Consider the following 16,066-nt stretch of genomic DNA (forward strand, 5'->3'; position numbering starts at 1 on the left):
ACACAATCTAAAATGGCTTGTTCAGTCACTAAACATTTTATTTTGTTTTTATCTCAGCAGAATATCTAACAGATATTACCTTGATTATTATCTGTAAGTTTCAAAAGAGAGATATTTAATTTTGTTCAATACAGTATACCCTACGCCGGGAAGAGAGCCTACCTAGTACATGGTATGTGTTCAGTGGCTGATGACTGAATGCTTGATGATAACATTCTGGAATCTTGGGCCTAGTGAATTGTAGCTTGTAATTTATATTTCACAACCTACTGAGACCTTCTACCTTCTCTCTCCCCTAGTGACTTTTTTGCTTTTTGTCCTTTCTTTTCCCTTTGTCTTTCTTAATCTACCTGCATTTCACATTTCTTTTTATGCAGCTTCTTTCACCCCTAGCCTTTTTCTTTACTATCACATCTCTCTTCACTCTTTGCCCCAAACTGGACATAAAGTGAGTCTGGAAGATCTTTTTAAAATGTTTGTTTTACTTGTTGAATAAATCTTTAGTTTCCCTGACCTTAATTTAAAAAGCAGAGAAGCTGTTTTATTTTTTTAAGAAAAAGATATATAAATTAATTTTTATAAATTATTTCTATATGTCAGTGATCCTAGAAAGGTAGGGGAAATCTTGCTCTGCTCCTGTTTTAATGATTCAAAGACTTTTGAAAACCTGTAAATCTGGAGCTTAACTGAAAGAGTCATTCCCAGAGAAAGAGAGGAACTTGATGTGCACTGAAAGAAATCTAGAAATCAAGAAAAAGGACACGTGGGTCCTCTTCCTGGGACTGGCTACGTGAAATTCAAGAAGGAGAAGCTGGAAAACACTCAGGGGACACCTGCGTGGAAGAGAACTGTGACTCCACTGACGTAAATCACACATTTCACACCCCTGTGACCAAACGCCAAAACACAATGAAAGTCCCTTGCTTTTACCACACTGCAGTGTTGGTGATGCATCATCAGCGCTAGCTGCTTCTTCTAGTTTGGAAACAGAGTGTTGGTAATGATCTCACCAGGAAAAGTGTATGTCCTGGGTGTTCGGTCTGGTTATGGAGTTCAGAAGAAATAGTGGCTCTCCAGAGATGAGAAGCTACTTAATGAGAATAAGTTTTGAGGATTCAAAGTTAGTTCAAGAGAGTAAAGAATTAAAGTTAAAATAACAGGGGATTGTTATAGAAGTAGAATGGAGTGTCTGATATATGTGTGAGGGAGGGAGGGAGGGAGGGAAAGAGGGAGGGAGGGAGAGAGAGAGAGAGAGAGAGAGAGAGAGAGAGAGAGAGAGAGAAAAGGAAGTAGAGAAACTATCAAATCAAATCAAATTATTTAGTCTTGAAATATAACAACGGTATTAGAATATGATAAGAACACAAAACAATGTTTTTTTTTGTATTTATAAAGTAGATAAGAGGGCTTGAAAACTATTTAACATTCATTGTATTCTCAAATTCCTCCTTAAAATGTGAAATGTCTAGGAATATCAGGAGTGACTAAGCAGATTACAAAAGATAATATTAAGCCTTACATTGAAATTGCTATGATAAATAGATTTTGTTTAATGAAGAAAATATTTCCATTAAAGGGCAGGCTTTATTATGAATGCTGATAGGTATTCACTTGGGATGCAGATGTGAATTCTAGGATGTTTTGACAATTTTAAAAAATGATGACAGACACATAACACCTGAGAAAAGTTGTTTATTGATCTGAGATGGGAGGAAGAAAATTCCTCAAGTGGTTTCCGTTCTTTCATGCCAATCAAGATATTCACATTCGAACAGCACGGGTCTTGGGAGAGGTGGGGAAAGGAGGAGAAAAAACAAGAAATGAAAATATTTTATAATTTGGGTGATGCACCAAGGACAAGAACATGAGAATATGTTTCCTTCCACCTAGACAGTCACAAATCTGAAAAACAAGGTTGAGGCTCCGTGAAGAATTTGGCCCAAGATGTAGTGTGTTCCTGCCTCTGGCAGACAACATGGAACTTACAGATTTTAGCTGTACAGCTATGAACACACCTGCCAGTGCCCTCCAACTCCCCCCACATCTGGCTTTTGCATTATTCAAAGATCCAATCTTATTTCCATGAAGATGTTTCTCCCTGTAGATTTAGAATATGGTAACAGCAAATGTATTATCTGGGTCCCGTTTATTTTAATGTTTCTTCTTTTGTTAGAGGAGTAAATTACGAAGAACTCATTCAGATATTTGAAACATGAAGCCACGTACTATCACTCCTAATAGTCTATTAGTTCACCGGCCTCTTCATTTCTGGTTACTAGGTGATCAGAATACAATCTGTCTTTAAATTGAGAGGATGTGTGGTGTATCCTTCATGAATATGGCTTTCCTTCAGAGCAAGGAATTCACTATGGAGTTCCTGACTTTGCCATGGAGGGGGTCACAGTTGCTGGATCCCCAGACATGACCCAAGGGAGCTGGCAGCTAACAAAAATGTGAGGAGCAGGTAAAACAATAGGGAGTGGTGCAGACTGTGGTAAACTGGAGGGTACGTGCCAGTCTAGAAGGGAAAGCCAACAGTCAGCACCATCTGGTCTATTGCCAAGTTATAATGGCAGATCATTTCATTTTATCTGGAAAGCCTAAATTTATAAATATATTTTAGTGTAAAATCTCTGAATTTTAGAATGTTGGTAGCTAAACCAAATTTTTCAAAAACACCAGGCATGAAAAACCAACCACAACTATAGTTCCTGGCCCGTTGGGAAGCTCCCATTCAGCTTTCTGACATTGATATGAGATTTAAAGAAGATCACATCTTCACACAGTTACATTTTGGAACCTGAGCTGGCTACTTTATTCTTCATACAACTATGCACATAAAATATCACCTCTTTCCTGAGGCATTATGCATGTATGTTTGCTGCACTAGAGAGCAAGTGCCTTTGAAGAAAAGAGTTGGGCTGTCTTCATCTCTGTGTGCCTTGAGTACTTACGCCAAAGCTTTACATATGTGAGGCATATACACATGTTTATTTAATGAAAGAATAATAAATACTACAGGATTCATCCACTGGCCCTGCTTTAAGCATTTTGTGTTACAATATTATTGCAAAAACAAAGGAAATTGAGTGTAAATATCATTCTTTATGTGAGCATTATTCCATTAAGTTCGTGCCAACAGACTTCTCAATAAAATAGTACATCAGAACTGGTTTTCTACTACCGTTGCCTAAAGAATAGTTACACTTTGGTAATATAAATGCCTAAAGAATTGGATTCAGCATGATGTGGGAACCCTGTGTGTGTGTTTGACCATTTATAAATTTTTTACCCGCATTACTCATTTGCTTTAGCTACTATGGGATATAGAGCTGGTGAGATTTTTTGCAAAAAAATATTTATTTACAACAATAAGCTTCATATTATGCACAATTAATGAGATTACATATTCAGACACCTAGTAAATTCTTAGCAAGTCCATTAAGATCAAAAGGTTAAAAAATACCCTCTGACACTATTACCAAAAAAAAAATCAGAGTAGAATATTTAAAATTTTAGAGTGGGGAGGATCTTTCTCAGCAAGAAATAAGACCCAGAAATCATAAAAGGGAAAATTGGCAGTTTTGATTACTTAAAAATTAAAACCATCTGTATGAGAAAGGCACCAATAAATTTACCTGACAAGAGTAATCATGAGGAAATATTATGTGTCTCTCCGCCTAGCTTTTTTAAACCTATATCTATCATCCATATATGTATCTATATATATTTATATCAATCTGTGCATCTTCCTCTATCTATCTATCTATCTATCATCTATCTATCTATCTATCTATCTATCTATCTATCTAATAAATTTACCTGACAAGAGTAATCATGAGGAAATATTATGTGTCTCTCCGCCTAGCTTTTTTAAACCTATATCTATCATCCATATATGTATCTATATATATTTATATCAATCTGTGCATCTTCCTCTATCTATCTATCTATCCTATCATCTACTATCTATCTATCTATCTATCTATCTATCTATCTATCTAATCTATATTTCAGAGTGTTAACAGAAATAAATTATGTGTTGCTAGCAGTCACTAAGAAATAATTAAACCACTCAGATAATGGGAGAGGCGATAAACTGGTAAATCACTGAATAAGAATAAGCTACAAATAAATTGGAAAGATTTTTAGTCACCATAGTGATCATGCAAATTAAAATAATAATGTAATGTTGCTTTAGTTATCAAATTAATAAAAGCTTTAAAACTTGTGATACTGAGTGCTGGCTAATATTTAGGCAAATAGGCAGTCATACCTTCTTTCAAGGAATATAAACTGGTACAAACTTTTTACATGGCAATTTGTGCGGACCTGTAAAAAGAAAAATACACACACCCTGTGATCTGCAATTGTAAATGTAGAAATTTGTCATAGCAAATGATGTCTGCAAGTGTGCAGAGATGTCCATACATGAATGCAGCATTCTTTGTAACAGCAAAACATTAAAACAACCTGCATATCAGTCAGGGACAGATGCCTAGCTACACTATGATTCTGCTGCTGCACAATTGTAAATCTACCTATATGGACCAACACTAAGAGATGTCTACAACATGGTGAGTGAAGACCTGCAAGGTGCAGAAGAAAAATGTTCATTTTTTGTAAAATTATACAATATCTTTATATACATATATATTTAAAAGCATAGCAAACATTCAGAAATGTGAACACCATGAACAGTGGAAAACTCTAGAAAATGAGATTGGGAAGGGGGGATATTTCATCTTATACTCTTCCATAGTTTTTATATTTTTAAAAAATAAATAGTTCTGCTTCTTTATCATAAGCTCCTAGTGAAAACACTATTTTGTGAAACTGACCCTAAGCATGTAAACTCTTTCTGCATTATGACTTGCATGTCACAGACAAGCAATATTGTGTGTTTTTTTTAAATTAAGGAGTCAAAGATTTAAGAGCTCAATATGGGCATAATTTTTTCAATAGACAACGCATCTGAAATTATTTGCTTTAATGGAGTTGTTATCATACGATAACATCTGAGTGCCAGCAGCATCCCCGCCTGAGTTAGGTAGAAGGCTCTGGCCCAAGATGTGGTCAGTGCCCTGTGTCTGAGATTTAAGAGCTAGTTTGATTATATAGGATATGGTTTAAGCATTACAAAATCTGGTTCTTTGTTGCATGAATTCATCTCTACTGAGGATTAAATTATTACTCTTCCAATCTTATTGTGTACAATAAAGGCCAGATGAGCTCTGAGTCATGCATATTAACCCTGAAATGTGTTGTGAAAGATACTAAACACTATTGTGTCAGGAGTTCCCCGATTTCTCAACAAAACTTTGAGGGATTGGTATTATGTTTAGTCTATTTACTAATGAAAAAATTGTATGCTACCTAAGGCTACAAAAGCAGTAATTAATAGAGTCAGATTTTAAACCTAATATTTTAGAGAAGCAATGTAGTACAGGAGAAAGGGCCTAGCCTTCCAGGTAAAAAAAAATAAAATGAAAAATCTGCTTGATGATAACACGATAAACTGTATAACCAAGGAAGTACTACTTTGGCTCCTGTGGGTTAGAATATCAGGTAACAAAATGTTGCTATATTAGTACCTCTTCATTCTGGAAGTGTGAACTGTTCATGTAGTAAACACTGTGCTTTATGGACAAACCCAAGAATAACAAACTTAATGCAACAGTGGAGTTTATTGACTTTCATGTCACAGACATGCAGTTATTTTGTGCTCTGCCACTAAGGCCATCCTAACCCAGGAACATATGCAGAGATGATAAATTTGGGAGTGTGTCTGGTAGAAGAGCTGAAACAGATGTGCAGAGTGAGGGACATCAAAGTTAAAACAATTACCATCTCAACAAATGGGTAGTTCTCCCAGATACAAGCTTCGTATTTGAAAAGACCTGGACATTTCTGATATCATATGGGCAGATCAGAGGATGTATATTCAGATTCGAAGCATATGTAAATCATTAAAACAAAACAAACACAAGCGAGTGGCCATTAGTTGCTTTGAAAGATACTGCCACTGAGCAGCAAATTTTGTGGAATCATTCACGAATCATCTAGGCCAGTGGTCAGCAAACTCATTAGTCAACAGAGCCAAATATCAACAGTACAACGATTGAAATTTCTTTTGAGAGCCAAATTTTTTAAACTTAAACTATATAGGTAGGTACATGGTTATTAACTTAATTAGGGTACTCCTAAGGCTTAGGAAGAGCCACACTCAAGGGGCCAAAGAGCCGCATGTGGCTTGCGAGCCGCAGTTTGCCAACCACTGATAGGGGAAACAGCCTTTTTTCTCTCCCACCCTCCACAACCCTTTCCCAGAAGCCTCTCTAATATAGATATATTTGCCAAGTTGCCTGGGCAAAGTTGAGAGTTGGGGCCAGAAAGACTAGAAGACTGGCTATCTTCTGCAGGTAATGTTAACAATGGGGAAAATAGTGAGCAAAGAGGTCTTTTCTGGTTGGTAGAACTAAAGTCATCTTTGTGTGGATGTTTCATTCAGATGTGGGGCATTGCAAATGGGTTAAAAAGAACCATTTGATGTGCTTGTTTGCCTATGTCACATGTAAAGGTATTTGAAAGAAATTCTCTTGTCATGATTATATGCTTTATTCCATTTATTAAAAATAGGGAAGATCCAGATTTAAGAAATTAATAAGCAAATGAAACTTGGTCTTTTTGACTTCATGTGTAGGTATTTTTATATTAAATAGAAATGAGCCAAAACAATTTCTAAAAACATTTCATTTTTACTACCTTTAAGATCAACAACTAAAAAGATATGCACATGTGGATATTTCAAATGGTACTTTGCCTAGAAATGGTCTTGATTTGGTATTTTAATAGCTTTTAGATTTCAGTGCTCCTGTTTAACAGTCATTAAGAAAATGTAAAACAACTGTCTGTATTTCTGACAAATTATAAAATTGCCTTCATAGAAAAAGAGCATTGTAATGAATTAATAGCTGATAACTATTTGATATCAAATCTAATTGTGTATCTTTCACGAAAATGCTGTTTTATGGAAATGGCACCTCAGCATGCAAACTCAGACTTCAATGTCACAATCACACAGTTTATTGGTTCAAAAAAAGTGTTGCTATGTACTGTGCTACTGGATTTAAATAAAAATTTAACACAAGCTGCCAAAGAAACAATAGTGCAGCTAGCTGAATTTTTGTGTGTGGATTTGTTGGTGAACCTATGTATTCTTTAGTGTTTAGTTGTAATTACAGGAATTCTCCAAAAAGGATGACTACAGTTTTGAGTTGTTGCCTCTAAGAATAGAGAAGATGCTATGTTGCAAGGGTAATAAATAACATTTGACTCTCATTTCTAAAAATAGGTACAAATATAATTTATACTAAGAAATGGTTCCTTTAGATTCTAGGATTCTGGGAGCATATAGTAAAGCGCTTTTGTTGGCCATATGGACTAAAACCACAGCAGCAGAGTTTCATTACCTAAGTGGGCATGTGTTGGATTGAAGCAATCCCTACTTTGCCAATTACACTTATCTTGCCAGTGCTTTCTTATTATGACAAATTCCAAGTGTGAATCATCCATGTGAGAATAGACCAGCATACTGTAGCTGTGTTCTCTAATTTCCTTTTTTATGTGTGTCTTACAATTAAGCCAAGATATTTAATACAAAAGCATGCAGAATTGTGTTGAGATCATGGACAAATAGGACAGTGAAGTTAGAATCTCTACCCCCACCCACCATTGTTCTGAACTTGAAAAATCTTGTCCAAAGCAGGCTGGATAGGGTCCTGAGGGACCAACCTAAGATACAAATTTAGCATGCACTTTAAACTTTGGTTGTTCTATCTTTCAAGCTGAATTTAATTCTCATTAATTTTTAGTGAAGGCACAATAGTTAAATATCTTGCAGATGTAGCTTGTGTATTTAAAATTCCTGAGAAGGTTTCCATTTAGGATTTTTACATTAGTTTGATCTACTGTGCATGACAACATGGCATGTGCATTTCTCTCAAGATGTGCAATTTGATTTCATACGGTGGAAAAATGGAGAGCGTAAAATATCAGCATGAACAGTGTCAAGTGTCGATGCTAATTCTTTTATTACTATGACATTATTTAAGGACAACAATCATTCAACTTTTTATTGAATTTATTGGGGTGACATTGGTTAATAAAATTATACAGGTTTCAGGTATACAATTCTACAATACCTCATATGTATAGTGTATAAACTATTTTAAGTGATAGTAGAGATTGAAAAATAGCTATGTGATCAGCTAAGACATGTTTTGGAGAAGAGAAATTTCTAGAAAGATGACGGATATACATCCAATTATAGATTTCTTCTGGTTGTGCAAGACTACAGAGAATGCTGCTGTTGACACCAGTGAGTAAAATCAGAATGTAACTTTTAAAATTGTTGCATGTGTGTTACAAAACAAATGTGCTCATTTTGGTGATTAGAGGCAAAAGGCATTTATTTCCAAAAAGGAATAGTTACCTTCATGTCTTAGCAGAACCATATATTTTTGCATAAATAATGATGCCCTGCAAGAAAACAAAAAAGAAAGAAAACACACAACTTTTTTCAATGTTAATTTTGGAATTCCTTAACTTTTTAAAAATTGTTTTTTGATTGATTTTTAGAGAGAGAGGAAGGGATAGGCAGAGAAACATCAATTGGCCCTCATCAGGAATCACACTGATTTGAACTTCTAAGGAATCGGAGAGATGAAGTTTTCTGTTAAAAATAAATTGTATTTAAAATAAAAATATTTTTTACATTGCTTATTCTTAGGAGCTATGTTAAATATACATGTCATAGAGAAAATTTGGTTTGAATAGAAGAATATTCCACATAACTGGTTCTCTTGGATTCAAATTTCTTATCCCTATATTAGGAATAGAACTGCTGGTGGGAAAATGGCACCAGGTGCTATTTCAGTGGAATCAGACCTGACCTTGGTTCAGCAACCTCTGTATTTGAGTTCTGGCTATGACAGAATTCAGAGTCAAGACTCAAACTATAAGAGAAAGTAGAAAAAAATGTATTTAGAAAGTCACAGAGATAGAAGAAGTGAGCTGTAGAAGAAGTGGTCTCAGGAAACAAGTTACAGAGGCTAAAGAAGGGACCTTGGAGCTTAGGAGAAAGAGAGAAGCAAGGAAAATGTGCCTGAGGAATCCTCCCTCCTAGAGGCTTTTAAAGATTGGGATCCTAGGGAGTCGCAGGGGAGGATATCAATAGGATATTCATCAGCTTTCCAGGTGTGTCCTTTCGGGTGGTCCTGATGTCAGCAGTCTGGTTTTGCTGCTTTTGGGGGGCCTGGGAGTGGTCATGCAAGGGCTTGTACCATGGGTTCTATGCGGCTATTCTCCTGCCCCTTGTTCCTCCTCTATGGGGGTCTAAAACCACATAATTAGCGATATGCCAGGGGAGGAAAGGTCAGGGCAGGCTCTGAACTATAGGACCAGCTATAAGCTAGGGGAGGAAAGGTCACTCTAGGGGGGAGGGCCTTGTTTTCCAAGTTTTGGCCATTGCTATGCACCCAGGGCTTTCTGCTCTAGTGACCTTCTATACCTGGCTCATCGTCTGCTCATGTCTGTCTAACTGCTTACCACAGAACCACCAGTCCCTTCTCCAAGTACTTTGTGGAAAAGCTATAATGTAGTCAATGGAGGGATGCAGTAGTAATATTTTACTTTATTATTATGCTTCCACAGTTGACAAAATATTGTTACCTATAGTATTTATATTCCTAAGATACATGCAGGATGCATTTATCACAATTTAAAGTTCTACAAATGCTAATTCATTCATTTAGCAAATGCTTTTGGAGTATAAAAACTGAAAGCAAACAAAGGTGTTAGGTTAGGTGTTTGGAGAAAACACATGATGTTAGAGAGGTAAATGATGATATAATATCATAGCTCTACAGGGGGGTCATGTTCAGAAGGCAGCAGGAAAACTAACCTGCTTGGGAGATTGGGGAAGCTGGTTCACGCAGGCAGCCTCCACGGGTAGGCTGAGAGTGAACCAAGACCTGAAGGACAAGGACGCATGTGTCAGTAGGCTGGCAAGGGATGGAACTAGACAGGGATGCCAAAGGGCAGGGTGGGAAAGCTGGCACACTGGGGACTACACAAAGATCATCGTGGCTGGGAGCACAGGGTTTGATGTGAGAGGAGACGGTGGTTGAAGCTGGAATAAAAAAATGCAAAGTCATGTATGTTTTACCAGGAGATTAGTTTAAATCCTGTAGGTAAAAAGAGAGCACTGAATTTCGAGCAGGGGAGTAACAGACTCATATTTGAGTGTTTCATTCTGGCGTATGTTTGGAAATGGATGGGAGGGAGACATGTTGACAACTCTTGGGTTCTAGTTTGGGTTGATTCTGGGGCCATTGTCTGAGTTTGGGAGTTTAGGAGGGGAGCAGATTGAAAGGGTGGGGATGGAAGTGTAAGGGGGACAGTGAGGTCTATGTGTGCTGAGAATGGCTGGAGTAAGAGAACCCAGATTTCTAGTAGGAAATTATATGTAGTAGTCAGAATCCAGTATGGAGCTAGACGGAAATGCTAATGACTATAAGTCGGCTAGTCATGAAAATCCCCTGAACTGAAACCGCTTTGAGCAGGGGATCCCAGCCACGGGAGGAGAGAGACAGTCAAGTGTGTGTGTGTGTTGAGACTGGAGCCAGATTGCCTGGGTTTACCTGAACTGAAATTGCTTTGAGCAGGGGATCCCAGCCACGGGAGGAGGGAGACAGTCAAGTGTGTGTGTTGAGACTGGAGCCAGATTGCCTGGGTTTAGACCCTGGTTCTCCTACTTTCCTACTTAACAGCTCTACGAGCCTGGGCAGATTGGTTTCTGTGCCTCAGTTTCTTCAACTGTGAAATGTGAATTAGAATAGCACAGATGCTGAACTAACGAATACACCTAACCTACTGAACATCCTAGCTTAGCCTAGTCTACCTTAAACCTGCTCAGAACACTTACATTAACCTATAGTTGGGCAAAATCAACTAACAATAAATGCACTGTGGAGTGTGTACCCTTGTGATTACATGACTGACAGGGAGCTGAGGCTTGCTGCCACTGCCTATCACAAGAGAATGTTATACCGCATATCATTAGCCCGGGAAAAGATCAAAATTCAAAGAATAGTTTCTACTGAATGTGTATCACTTTCCCACCATGCCACAGTCAAAATATCATAAGTCAAACCATCATAAGTTGGGAACCGTATGTATTGACCCCAAAGGGTTATTGTGAGGGTTAAATGAGTTTCCAAACTTTCATACTGTACTCATATGTTAAGTATGTGGAACATATAAGTGTTACTATTACTATTATTATTAATTATATTTATTCTTCTTCTCCCAAACCCTCATACTGGAATAGCTCTGTGGTCTATTGGGTTGCAGTGTGGTGGTTCAATTTTGTTCTGGTTGGACCTAAGGGATCTGATAAAAAATGGTCAGCCATGGAAATGGAAGTCCCAGAAGAAAGTGGAATGTTCTAGTCTTCAACCCAGAACTCTGTCATATATTTTTTAAAATATATTTTTAAAATTTTATTGATTTTAAAGAGAGAGACAGATAGTAACATCGACTGGCTGCCTTGTGCACACCTCCTACTGGGGAGCAAGCCTGCAACCCGGCCATGTGCCCTGACCGAGAATTGAACCTGTGACCTTTTGGTGCATAGGATGATGCTCAACCAACTGAGCCACACCAGTGGGGCAAGTCTGTCATCTATGAGCCAGAAGTCAGGTCAGCTTGAGGGAACCTTTTAGGTGGCTTTGGGGATGTAGAATCAGCTTGGTGGAGCCATTCTAATTGGAAGGACTAAAGATGCCCCACAGAATTGGCTAAGGAGAAAATGGGGAGGTGGGGGTTACAGAGCCTTTGACTGTTCTGATAGAGACTACTGGCAGCTGAATGAATGGGGACAGAGCTGGTGCTTTGACCCTTTAAAATTTTGTGGTGAGAAATGGCCAGACCTTTGAGTGTCCAGTGTTTCACCTCGATGACCCCATAGGCACACTTGGTGGGAATCTGAATTAAGTCACGATTTAATATTTTCCCTATTCGAATTTCACCTATGCTTTAAGATTCCATTTAAACCTTGCTTTCTCTATAAATCCTTCCTTGGGCATTCCAAACTAAAATAATCTCTCCCTTCTGGCAAATATTATCATTGTGCAAAATATTGTAAAAGTGAGTGGGACCCAAACTAACATTTATTAAAAGCTTGCTATGTACCAGGCACAATTCTAAGCACTTTGCCTATATGATTTCATCTAATTCAGACCACAGTATAGTCTTAATACCAATCACTTATTGTTTGTGATTTTTTTATTGCTGTCTTCAGTCATTTCTTTGACAGTTTATATCTTACTTGTGTATTAAATTTTGCATTTTTATTTATATACTTTTGATGAGCTTATTTCTAGAGTATAATGGCTAGAGGGCAGGGAGCTCATGTTATTATCTCTTTCAAAACTTAGTGGAATGTGATGCTTGTTGATTTGATCTACTAGGAAAGGGGCTGCCATGTTGCACAACTCCAGGTAGTATCTGTTCAGCTGTTGGTCTATGTGGATGGTGCCCCCTGCAGGTGTGCAGTGCACAGATAGGGTGCCATGCGCATTGCCCCTGGATAAGATGCAGTCAGATCTATTATTGAACTGAAAAGCAACCTTACACAAGGACTGGTGAGTTGTTTACCTATTGATCTGTTTCCCTTTGGTAGACTGGGCTCTCTAGTAGGTGATTCTGGTCCTGCCTTATCTTGCACAGCACTTAACACAATGTGGCAGAAAGCATATCCACAAAAGACATTTGTTTGAGAATAGGACAAAGGGGCTGAGGCAAGTTGGTTTGGCTGCCCCATCTGTACTCTTCCTTTCTTCTGCTCTTTAATAAAAATAAATGGCTTTCTTACACTACAGTGTGAAAGAAATAACACCAAACACATTTAAGCTAAGGTGGAAAGACAATGGACTTCAGGGATACTGCAACTCGTTAATCCCTCACATAAGGCTAGGCAGGCCAGAGAGGTTAATGATTTGCCCTTGCAACTCGTTAATCCCTCACGTATTACAGATAAGGCTAGGCAGGCCAGAGAGGTTAATGATTTGCCCAAGGTCACACAGCTCCTGGGCCGTGGTTCTTGCGTGGTCGCCTCACAGGTCTCTGACTCCCCAGTCCGGTGCTTTTCCCATTATACATTTTAGAAAGAATGCTATGTAATGATTTCTTCTGAAGGAAAGGAAGTCCATATTGGAATTTACAGATTGTTTCCAAATAAAAAGTTTTTAGATTCCTGCAATTAACCTAATGTCTAATTAACTACGACCCTCCTAACTCCTACTATCCCCTAACATCTACTGAATTGTTTGTTTCTATGTATCTACATTTGGATACATATATATATATATATTTTTTTAAGCCTTTATATTTCTGATCAAAAGTTACCCTTGCACATAATGCTAACTTAGGACATTTGCCTTCGTTGTAACAAAAGCAATTCGTTCCATTCACATGATAGCATGTAAATGTACGGTGCGCCACGCTTACCCCGGCTGATGAATATTCAAGCAGTAGTGTGAGAAGGGCGCCCCTGGAATGATGATGAGGGACCCTTTCTGATTTAGCATCTGCACCCAGGAGTCAGGCAGGGGCAGCACAGCCTTCTCTTCCCAGTTCGATAGCGGGGGCCCTGTGGCTCCGCCCACCCTGACGCAGAGGCCCGGCTGTCTGATTTGGGGGCTCTGGCAAAAAGCCTGAGCCCATTGATTACAGATAGCTGTTAATAAAGAGCATTTGTAATGCAGCAGTGGTGAGGCCGGCTCCGCAAGCCGGTTCATGATGGCCCTTCAGGCTCCACAATTAAGTCGTCCAGCAGGCATGCCCCCTGTTGCAGCTGCTCTGTCAATCTCATTTTGAAGCACAAATGATCTTAGACCCAGTGTTTGACATGGGGTTTTAACACCAAAGAAGGCAATTCTGCAACTTCAAATGAGCCTAATTGGCTGAGCGCTCGGGCGTTCACTCAAGCTGCTTCAGTCCATCAGAGAGAGATTTCCCGCTAATTGAACTGCTCAGAAGGAAAAGGACCACGCGGAATCACAGGTGCCCGACCATGGGAGAGGGGGGTATATATATTTTTCATGATAGCAAACTTAAAGATACATTCCTCCTCCTTCATCAGCCACCAGTCAACATAGAAAAGGTAGTTATTGCAGCAGATGCGCACAGAATTACGATCTAAAATTGAGCTGTGGCTGGTAGGAGTGTAAGTGTACATGTGTTGCTGATAAAAGACATTTCAAAACACTTGGTCTGTACAGCATTTTTCTGCGTTATTCTGAAGGCTGCCCTAAATAAAAACATGCAAATCTCGGCTGTGAGGAGTTTAAGGAGGAAACTAATTGGAGATGCCTCAATAGGAGTGTCTATTTGTCCGTCTCCTTCTGGGCCAGGTTCTTCCTCTGTTAAATGGAGATCATATGAGAAAAGATGTGGTGTTTATATGTGTATCTGTATCCATATCCTATCGATCTAGCTGATTACTCCACGCCCATATCCACATTCATATCCATAAATATCTGACATTCCTTACATGACCCAGAATAAATAATATGCTGTGGATAATTATCTAGCAATATTTAAAATCATTCCATTGTGCAATTGATATAGTAATGTACCAGGCAGGATCTTGGAACTAAGGGAATTGATCAGATGTGTTTTTCCAAGCCAAGCAGTGCTTAAAAATTATTGCTTAATAACGCTTTTTGGTGCAGAATTCTCCACACATGCATCTAACTTATACAAATGTGGCTTTACATGACATGGTGGCTGAAAAATAATTAGGGGAAAGGACACAGAAGTGAGGAGAAGAGACAGAAGGAGATTTAGGACTGGCTCAGTTTTATTTAGATATTTTATTTTCGATGTGGAGAGGATCTAGAAAACATTCCACTGCATATTTTAGGAAGTACATAGAGTAAAATAACTCTTGGCATCGGTGGCTCTCAGCCTGGGAGCACATGGTGTACATTTCATGGTGGCCAAGCCTCGGGGCTGGGGCGGGGGGAGCAGTTGTCTCAGGTGGCAGTATTGTAAGTCTATAGAGATGTTCACCTGAGTCCTGCCTCGTTTGTTTCGTTACCTTGGATACTGCTCAGCTTTCCTGGGTCTCAGTTTTCTCATCTGAAAAAGACAGCAGAGAAGTGAGTTACATTATCCCGAGGATGCCCCATGGATGGGACAAAACCACTTTGTACACCTTTAATTTATTTTTGGTGGTGCCTGTGTGATTTTGCATCATGGTAACATTTCTATTCAAAACCTCAAAGAGATCAGATGCCTCCTCAATGCCCCACTCAAGGCAGATGCAGCAAATATTCCTGGTTCAGAGCCGGCCCCCCTGGGACGAGTCAGCCTGGGAGTCTGCACCGAGTCGCCCGCTTGCTGAGAGTCCTGGACCAACGTGGAGCAATGGTGCTGATGTCCTCCAGGCGAGGGCTCACATCAGGGGGACGCTTCACAGGCTGAGCTGGCAGGAAACATGAACTTGTCTTACATCTAATTTTTATTTTTATTAAAGGAAAAGTGCATGTATTTAAAAGAACAGAAGATAGCACATACAGCTTGTACGATTAGTGCAGCTCCTAACACACCCCACCTTCCCCTCATTCCTGCTTTCCAACCACGGCTATTATTAGAGCCTCTTTGGCATAGTTACCTCCAATTTTTAAGTAATATGATGGATTCTGTAACATTTCTTGATTTGTCAGTTTTAGGCACAATCTATTAATTTCTTGTTATGGAAGATGAGAAAGTCTCATATCTCCCCAAATTTCCTCATCCCAACTCTCCATCTTACTAGTATATTGATACTTTTGTTAAATCAACGATATACATTATAACTATGCAAATTCATCCATATTGTGTGCTATAATTATTTTTTTAAATATATTTCTTTATTGATTTCAGAGAGGAAGGGAGAGGGTGAGAGAGATAGAAACATCAATGATGACAGAGAATCATTAATCAGCTGCCTCCTGCA

This window comes from Myotis brandtii, unplaced genomic scaffold (assembly GCF_000412655.1).
Source record: "Myotis brandtii unplaced genomic scaffold, ASM41265v1 scaffold8, whole genome shotgun sequence".
Lineage (NCBI taxonomy): Eukaryota > Metazoa > Chordata > Mammalia > Chiroptera > Vespertilionidae > Myotis > Myotis brandtii.